This window comes from Pteropus vampyrus, unplaced genomic scaffold (genome assembly GCF_000151845.1).
Source record: "Pteropus vampyrus isolate Shadow unplaced genomic scaffold, Pvam_2.0 Scaffold9, whole genome shotgun sequence".
NCBI classification, from domain to species: domain Eukaryota; kingdom Metazoa; phylum Chordata; class Mammalia; order Chiroptera; family Pteropodidae; genus Pteropus; species Pteropus vampyrus.
In genome coordinates this window covers 12,545,773-12,554,898 of record NW_011888790.1, presented here as the reverse complement: position 1 = coordinate 12,554,898, position 9,126 = coordinate 12,545,773, and the positions used below count along the sequence as shown (strand labels likewise).

At 37.3% G+C, this 9,126-nt stretch overlaps 1 protein-coding gene and 1 pseudogene across 4 annotated transcripts in view; both read right to left on the bottom strand.

Annotated features, from left to right (window-relative positions):
* SYT1 (synaptotagmin 1) overlaps positions 1-9,126 on the bottom strand; it is a 509,772-nt gene that overhangs the window by 11,708 nt on the left and 488,938 nt on the right. The window lies entirely within an intron of this gene.
* On the bottom strand, positions 2,450-2,568 carry LOC111730046 (annotated as a pseudogene).

Below are 9,126 nucleotides of genomic sequence, written 5' to 3'. Positions count from 1 at the left end.
TCTGCTATTGACAAGTATGAGTTCCTTATATATTTTGGATATTAACTCCTTATCTGATATATGGTTTACAAATATTTTTCTCCCATTCCATAGGTTGTTACAGGTCTTATTCTTTATCAACTTTTGTGCCTGGATAAGTCTTCACTGTTTAAACCTGATATGTTAAGTACCTGAGGTGAGCATATTTGAGTATCTTCTTGGTCCAGTGATCGGAAGTATTTGATTGCTTCTCTATTTTATCCAGTCTTCTCAATTTTTATACACTCCTTAATTGGCTTGGTTACCTAAGTGTCCTCTGGAAGTGTCTGTCCTTTCATTATACTGAAGTCTTGTTCTGAATTCTTGTCCCTTTGGAGATGGCCCTAATCCCTTGATTAGCTCATTAGTAACTTCTTCTGAGATCTAGACTTTGCTCCTATCTCAACTATGGTTGAGTTTTCTAAATGGAAAATTTAGAAAAAATTGAGTCACACTCATGTTTTTAAGACATACATTGTACAGCAAGGATCACTTCTTCTACAAAGTAGGGCTCTAAATAATTAAATTTGTTCTGTTTTAGGGGCTCTTCTATAGAACAAATTCTTGTCAATTCAGTTTCTTGGTGGCTTAGAAGTCCTGGTTGTTGCTTAAAAGGACATAATTTTATGGAAATGGTAAAACAGACTGTAATAAGAATCATTAAGGTTGCTTTTGCTTTTCCTGAGTACAACTGCTGGATACCATGAGTGGCATCTAAACTTCTATTAGGTTTTTGTAAACATGTAAATAGCATGGGGAAATATGCAAGCTACAAAACTGGGCTACTGTCCTCAGGGATTCCATATCTCTATGGCTGAATTGCTTCATTCTGTTCCCAAAAGAAGCACCCATGAGACTCTTCATCATCGAAATGCCAACGACCCTTCTTCAACACCATTTAGATAATCCCTGTTACAGCTGTCGAAACAACTGTAAGACTTGAGACCTTTGCTTCTTTTATTTGTTTAATTTATCTTAAAAAACGAGTAGGGCCTTTTTGTTTTTCTTACTTTGGTAAAAAGAAGGGTCTCTTTTTCTGATGTCTGTCTAGTTTCTAATAGTGTATGATTGTAACTTTTCACTTCTGGAAAGTGATAAACTGGAAAGAAGGTTTTTCATTTCCAATAATAAACTGCAGGTACAATGAGTGCAGATTCATCACCTCATTTTGGATGATTTTCAGGTTTATCATTTGGTTTCGTTATCAATGTAGCACCGCTTCCCTTGAATAACCTTTCGTCAGGTTTTCTTTTTATATGAAATCAGCTTAACTGGACTTTACTTCCTTTCTGTCATAATAGCTGTTATGACTTGGAGGTTTTTCAGGACACTGTAATGAAATCACCTCAAACTTTTCTATGTTGAAAAGCCTTTTTAATTTACAAAATTGAGGCTTTTGTTTCTAATGTTCACGATTATGGCAGGATGAACAATAACTCCCCTAAAAGATGTGCACATTCTAATCCTCAGAACCTGCAGATGTGTCAACTTATATGGCAAAAGGGACTTTGCAAATGTGATTAAGGTTAGGAATCTTGAGAAGATTATCCTGTTTTATCAACGAGGGCCTGTCCTAATCATGTGAGTCCTTAAAAACAGAAAACCTTTCCTGGCTGTGGTCAGAAAGAGATGTGACAATGGAAGAAAGGCCAGAGATATGCCACATTGCTGGCTTTGAAGATGGAGGGCGGGGGAGGGGGGGTGCCACAAGCCACAGAACGCAGGTGGTCTCTAGAATTTGGAAAAGCAAGGAAATAGATTCTCAACTGGAGTCTCCAGAAAGCAATGCAACCTTGCTAAAACCTTGATTTTAGGTCAGTGATACCTATGTCAGACTTCATACCTTCAGAACTACAAGATAATAAACATTATTTTTATAACTAAAATGTGATACACACACACACACACATGAATATTATTCAGCCACAAAAACAATAAGGAAATCCTGCCATTTGCTGTTTTTAAAACTAAATGTGAGGTAGTTTATTATGGCAGCAATAGAAAACTAATACAACAACCAAAGTTGAAGAGAGGATTATTTTGTTTATCTAGCAAGGTTTGAGGATGAGAATTAAATCTAAATAGGTCTAGAAAATGATCTTTTGGAAATAATTTATATTCTTTCCAGTCTTCTAAAAATGATTACTCTGTTCTGCAAAGCATAAACTTTCAAATAGTTTATCTTTTTAATTTAAAAAATGTTAACTAGAGCATACAATCAGAAGATAATAGTTATGTACAGATGTTTCAGGAGTCATGGTAAGTTAGTGAAAATGAATGAAATGCTAACTGAGAATAATTTGTAAAGTAAGATCCATTACAAGGTTTAAGATAATAATGGTCCTTTATATTTGTAGAGTAGTTTATGATTATAAATGTTTTTAAATTTTGTATTATTATCTCTCTCTCTCTCTCTTTTTTTTTTTTTTTACACGTACAGCTCCTGGTCTTCCTAGGTGGTCTCCCATCTAAGTACTAACCAGGCCTGACCCTGCTTAGTTTCCTAGATCAGATGGGATTGGGCTTGTTCAGGGTGGCGTGGCTGTAGACTATTATTATCTCTTTTAATCTTCACAACAATCCCAGTGAGGAAACTGGGGCTTAGAAAGGCTGCTCTCCCCGCCCCCAAGCAGTCAAACCATGGTCTTCTGACTCTGAACCTGTTGCTCTTTATGATGTGTCGGAAAAACAATTCAGTATAGTATTTACAGGTATAGACTCTGAAGCCAGACTAACTTGAATATTGGCTCTGCTACTAGCTCTGTGGTCTTGGACAAGTTATTCAACTTCTTTGTGCCATAGTTTCTTCAAGTTAAAGTGGTGAGAATGATGATACCTACCTAGCTCATAGAGTTACAAAGATTAAATTGAGTTACTATGTGGAAAGTGCTTCAAAATGTGCCTGCCTGGCACGTATTACTAATAACTATTATCATAGTTTTGTGTAAGGGCTGACATCTAAGTCACGTCAGATATCCCTTCAACTCACTTTCCTGAATTGGCATTCACCATCAGCAAATGGGAAAAACTCTTTTCATTTCCTGCAGAAGTAAGTCAAGCTGCTCCAAGTGCCAGATTTACTTCTGAAAAGAAGCATATCCCCTCTAAACAACGGGTTCATTAATGAAGAATTTAATTAAGAATTTAATCACATATGAGATGAAAGAGAAAGGGAGAGCTTCTTTCATTACGTTTGCACGTATGTATGAGATGGTCTTGAGGTCTGAGAAGAAAAACTAATTCAACATCTTGTAGTTTTCTCCTGCTCCTGAAGTCAATAGATCAAATTACGCAGAGTGGAAAAGTTAAACTTGAGAGTTCTGAGTGTAATCCTATTACTGAGGCTCTAGAATAGTGAGTTAAAACTACGATTTTTTGAGCTTTCTTTCCAGATATTGAAGCCAGATAATGTCGATACATTTGGGCATATTATGTATGAAGCATCCATTTTCCTTATGTTGCTTAAAATGAAGAAACAGAGAAAAGGAAGCCCTCACCTTTGAAATTTGTTGTTGTTCTTGGGGATAGAGTACTATCCATTAGTTATTGGAGAGGGGTAATATCTATACTTCTTCCCTTATTTTCTGTTAATTCCTTTCTACTGTGAGAAAAATTTATAGTCTTATTCCTTCCTTCTGTTTTCTACCTAGCCTTAGAACTAACTCCTCTCTTTTTTTTAACTCCTTCCTATCAAAAGGGAGGAATAGGAAATCATTGTATTAAAGCTATAGTAAGATGGTTTGCTGAGTCATTTATTGTATGTCACCACCAAGACAGTGAAACTTGGAAGCACTGACTGTGCCATGTGATAAGAGGCTCCCGGGGCCCCAGAATGAAGACTAGATGAATGCTTTGCACAGTGGCCATTTTCAGGGATCAGGATATAGACATAGTTTGACTGGTTTTGTGATTACTCAGTCAGCTCCAGCTTAGGAGCGACTCTCAAGGTGGAGGGGTGATTCTACAGCTCTGCCAGCTGAGCAGCCCCTTCATGGTGTGGATCTGGTGTCAATATTTTTGTTTATTTTGTCCCTATTCAGGAACTAATTTTGAGTGGAAGACCTCTTATATGAGTCTTCCAAGATTGGTAGGAATTTCCTTTCTCAAGTTTTTCTTCCAATAACCAATTCCTAGCAGGCCGATCTAGTTTAATATTTATTTAGCTCTAGGTAGAGTGAGCTGTCACCTACACGTGCATCCCATCCTACTCACCTGCATCTGATATTTCTTGGATTCAATGAATCTGTCACCTTCTTTTGGTCAGGGATTAAGAAGGGTAATGACATATATATGCTCCTATTTTTCTGCTGTTTCAATTACTGTTCTTCTCTACCATTTATCATGCTGTATGAAGGCTTGGTTGACTTGACTTTGTCTATGGAAGGGATGAGAATGCAGAGGTTGGGTATGGCAGTTCGAAAAACCCTAGAAGTTCTCTCTCTTCCAGGGAATTATTGATACCACCTTCACTGGCATTGTCCACTTGTTACGGGCTAGATGTTGGTGTCCTCTCAAAATTTATATTGAAATCCTAAACCCTAATGTGATGGTATTAAGAAGTGGGGTCTTTGGGAAATAGGTCATGAGGGTGGAGACGTATAAGAAGAGATATGAGAGAGATATCTTTCTCTCCACCACTTGAGATATCTTCTCAAGCATAGCATGAGAAGACGGTTATAAACCAGGAAGAGAGCCCTCACCAAGAACCTGACCAGGCTGGCTTCCTGATCTCATACTTACAGCCTCCAGAACTGTGAGAAATAAATGTCTCTTATTTAAGTCACTCAGTCTGTAGTGTTCTGTTGTAGATGCCCCAGCATACTGAGAGAGCACTCTTCCTACTAAATGTTCCCTTGTTTCCTCTTTTTCTCTTTGTGCTTGAGCTGACCCTTCTTTATTTTCTTCTTTCTTTTCATCTGCCCCAAGACTCTCAAAGACAAATTTATGAGCTTAATAACCTTCGATATTATTTTAACACACATTTAATAGGTTTTTTCTCTATATGACTTTTCTCATATGTCCTACGATGCAAACTTATGCTTCCAAAATAACAGCTACTTCTGTTAAACAAAGTTTCTGGCCACAGAATCTGGCACTGGAATGCAATGTCTTCACCAACGCTGGTGTCACTGGCATGTAGAGATACACCGCCCCCCAAAATATAGTGTAAACTTGGAGGAAGACTTTGGAACTAAGTATAAAATCTAATAAGTGGTTTTTCTTCATGTAATTGAGATACAATGGGCAAGCTTTGCAGAAACTTAAGTACAGCCCATATGCTGTACTATAAGGTCATAACCATCTTAACTCTTCTCTTATCCTTCAGACAAGAAACCTACTGAAATTATTATCACCACCCCTCCACCCCTTTAAGCCTGTTCCTGTGCCATGATTACAGCCTCTTGACCAAAAAGTTAGAAAGTTTGGGGCCATCTCTGATTTCTTCTTCTCCCATGAACATATGGCCATTCTGCCAATTCACCTTCATGCTGTCTCTGGTTGGTTCCCTCTTTCTAACTTGTTGCCACAACTCAAGATGAGAAATCCAATCTCTCTTGTGACTGTGCCCTCAAACTATTCTTTATATAATTGTTAATACTATATTTGATCACATCATTCCCCTCATTCAAAAGCTTTAGTGGCTTAACGACTAAAAAAATTCAAACTTTGCCATGGTATTCACAGTCCCATCCTAACTTATTCATTTCATTTTCATGAACGTTATGATCTACTCATGGCCATAGTCACTATTTCTCACAGAGAATTTAAAAAGCCATGTTCTTTAACCTGAAATGCCATTTCTTTCTTTCTTCATCTTAAGTTTGGTTTAAAAATTACCTCTTTCCTAAAGATTTTACTGACGATTTTCTCAGTCAGAAACTTTCTCTTTGAAAGACAAACCTTTCTCTGTCCAGCAATATTTTCTTTTGTACTATTGCAAAGAACATATCTCTTTCTTTTCTGGTATTAGAGGGCTTCTGTGGTAATCTAATAATATAAAAAACAATATTCCTATGGGAAAATAGGTTTTGAATTCAGACCTATTGGCTTCAAGGTAAATTTTGGGAAGATTCTCCACTTGTAACATGGGATTTCTTCTATTCATACTCTAATACTCTAGCACATTGTCACTGTCTTCTTCCCTTAGGCAGTTCTGATGTCAAATTATGCTAACTTCATAGAAATATAATTGCAAAACAGCTGGCTGTAAGCAATGATCCTTTTTTTGTGAGATATAAAGGAGCCACTAAAGGCCTTTTGTATTTACTATGAGAACTAGAAAGCAGCAGTTCAAAGCCAAATAATGCAAGATGCCTGCAGTTTTCATTTTGACGATTTTGCATAATTATACTGTCTTCTTTCTTAACTATCACAATGACCATGGGCCCTTGTAACCTTGGCCTTTCCATTTCAACCAAAGATTTCTCTTAACAAGAAACGGCCTCATTTCGGCTGTTTTCTTCAATCCTGAGCTACTACCCAGTTTCTGAGTAACTTCAAGTATTATTTTTTCCATGTTTTTTTCTTCGTATAATGTTCACAATACTTGCATCAATTAGCGTTCTGAATTCTAAGTGACTGCAAACCAAAATGATATAAATTATAAAGGTAACGCATGGGCTTTTATGAAGGAAAAGTCAGAAGTAGGGCTGTGTGAAAAAGATCATTAATTGTCCTCTAAAACCAATTTTCTCCTTCTTTTTTAGCAATAGAATTCCTGAAGTTTTACCTGGGCATTAGCTGGAAATATTTCTCCCAGACTCTCTTATGACTCAGTATGGCTGATTGACTGACTTGTGGCTGTTGGAAGTGAATGGAAGTGATGTGTGTAAACTCCACAGCTTATTCTTAAAACAGTGATTCTCATCAGGGGCTACTTAGCCCCCCAGACATTTTGCAATGTTTGTAACTATTTTTGATTGTCATAACTTAGGGGGTTGGTGATATGAGCATTGAGTGGATAGAAGCCAGAGATTCTGTTAAACACCCTACAACATATAGGATAGCCCTCAACAGTAAAGAATTATCAAGCACCATATGTCAAAAAAGCTGAAAATGAGAAACCCTGTCTTAAAATAAGCTTCATGCCCTCCACTTTTCCTTTCTTTCTTCTTGCAACTGGAACATGGATGTGGTGGGGGATCAGTGAACCAGCTTTACCCTGAACATGAAGACAATACTCTAGGAGGACAGAACAAGACAGGAAAAGATCCTGGTCCTTAGATGACCTCACAGCCCCAAACTGCCTACCAGTCTTGCCCATCCACCCACTTATAGACATCAGGGTGATAAAGAATTTGAAACAGAAATTCTATCTTTTTGAGCCATTGTATTTTGGAGTCTCTTTATTCCAGCAGTTCAGACCGTTCCCTATCTGATAAAGGTTCAACTATATCAGCAAGGTCCCAGGTTTGCATATATCTCTGCTCTATTTACTATAGAGTCCTCCTAAAATTCCATGTGATGGCCTACCCAAGACATCCTAAATTTTCCTCTTAAGGATGTAAATGACTACACCATCTACAAGTCTCATGTCATCACATTATAGTACCCAAAGGGAATAGAGTCTGTATCAGAATTCCCAGGAAAAGCCCAAGTTTAGTCTGATTGGGCTAACATAGATGAAACATCTACTGTATATTAATCTTACTGGTGAGGAGAATGTGATAAGCTAGGTTGGCTTAGTCCTGGGTCACATGTCCATTCCCAAACCAATCAGGAGGGCTAGGAGGTCCTACCTTTGGAGTTGGGGGTAGGTTGAACTCTATTTTAAGCACAAGGCTAAGAATAAAATATGGTGGTTCCTTAAATGGAATCAGAAGGCTCTTATTAAGACAGTGGGGAACAGTTGGGAGGCAACCAACCAATGTTTATAGATTTCTTAACCTAGGGTCTCTGGGATCCCATCTGTTTAAACTTGACATTCCTTCCCACTTGAAATCAAATTCTTAAGAATGAGCCAGCAAACACTTGTATAAAGTAGTCTAGCAGTGGCAGAGACAGCAGAGTCAAAACGCGGTAGGTTTTTCTTGTGTACTTATTGACCAAGTCTATTTCATTAGCAAGCCAGTCATCTAACAGTATACAAATAATTAAATAGTAATAGGGTTCACAGAGCAAACAATTTCCAGTTCTATCACTGGCAGTTACAACATATTTACTTGAGGTTATTTTTTTAAATAAGTAATTTACAAATACTTAGAGAAGACTACACTGCAAAGCTTATGTGTCCTTATAATTTAAAATGCTCCCTGTGATGTGATGGTAAGGATGCAACATTAAAAATATATTCTGAGAAAATCTTCTATGTGAGCACAGTTTAAAAATGAATTTACATTAGTTAAATGCAGTGCTTGGTAGAAGTAAACATTACATAAGCGACTGCCACAGAGAAAATCAACCTAATTTTAATGAGACAGATCATAAAATAGCAAAGTCTGATTTAGTTCATTAATAGTGGTGGAGTGCTTTGAGGAGATAAAAACATAAGTACAAAATGCTATTATTATAAATTAAATGGAAAGCATTTAAGGTTGTGATGGAGGAAGTCACCGAATTGCAATGATCATCTCTAATGTCGCCAAATGGACTATACATGACTGCCAGCCTCTTGACTAAAAATGTAAGAATGCATGTAAAAAAACTGAACAGGGATACAGCAAAGAAAGATTTCACACATGTGGCATGCTTCTGGGCAGGTAAAAGAGCCATGTGAGGGCTGAGCTCCACACTTAGTGGAAGAAGGAGTACATTATGTTTACAAAGTCCAAATTTTTTTCTGTTCAGTTATTAAGGTGAAATTCTTTGTCTGTAATTCAACCCTCTTCCCCCCTACTTTGGAAAATCCTTCGGGAAGGGCAAACGTGAGAGTAGGAGGGGTAGTAATTATGTTTGATTCTTTCCGGATGACTACAAAGAGTTTGGTGGAATTACCAAGTATAAACTGTTTGTATGAGCTGATTAACAAAAACAAAAACAGTAAAGCAACAATATTACAAATGGTAAATTTTGCCTTTTTTTCCTCTGGAGATTTGGGCTTAGCCTTTTATTTATGCCAGATGAAAGGTCACTAGTAGGATATTTCTTTTTTCCCTTCCTTCCTTCCTT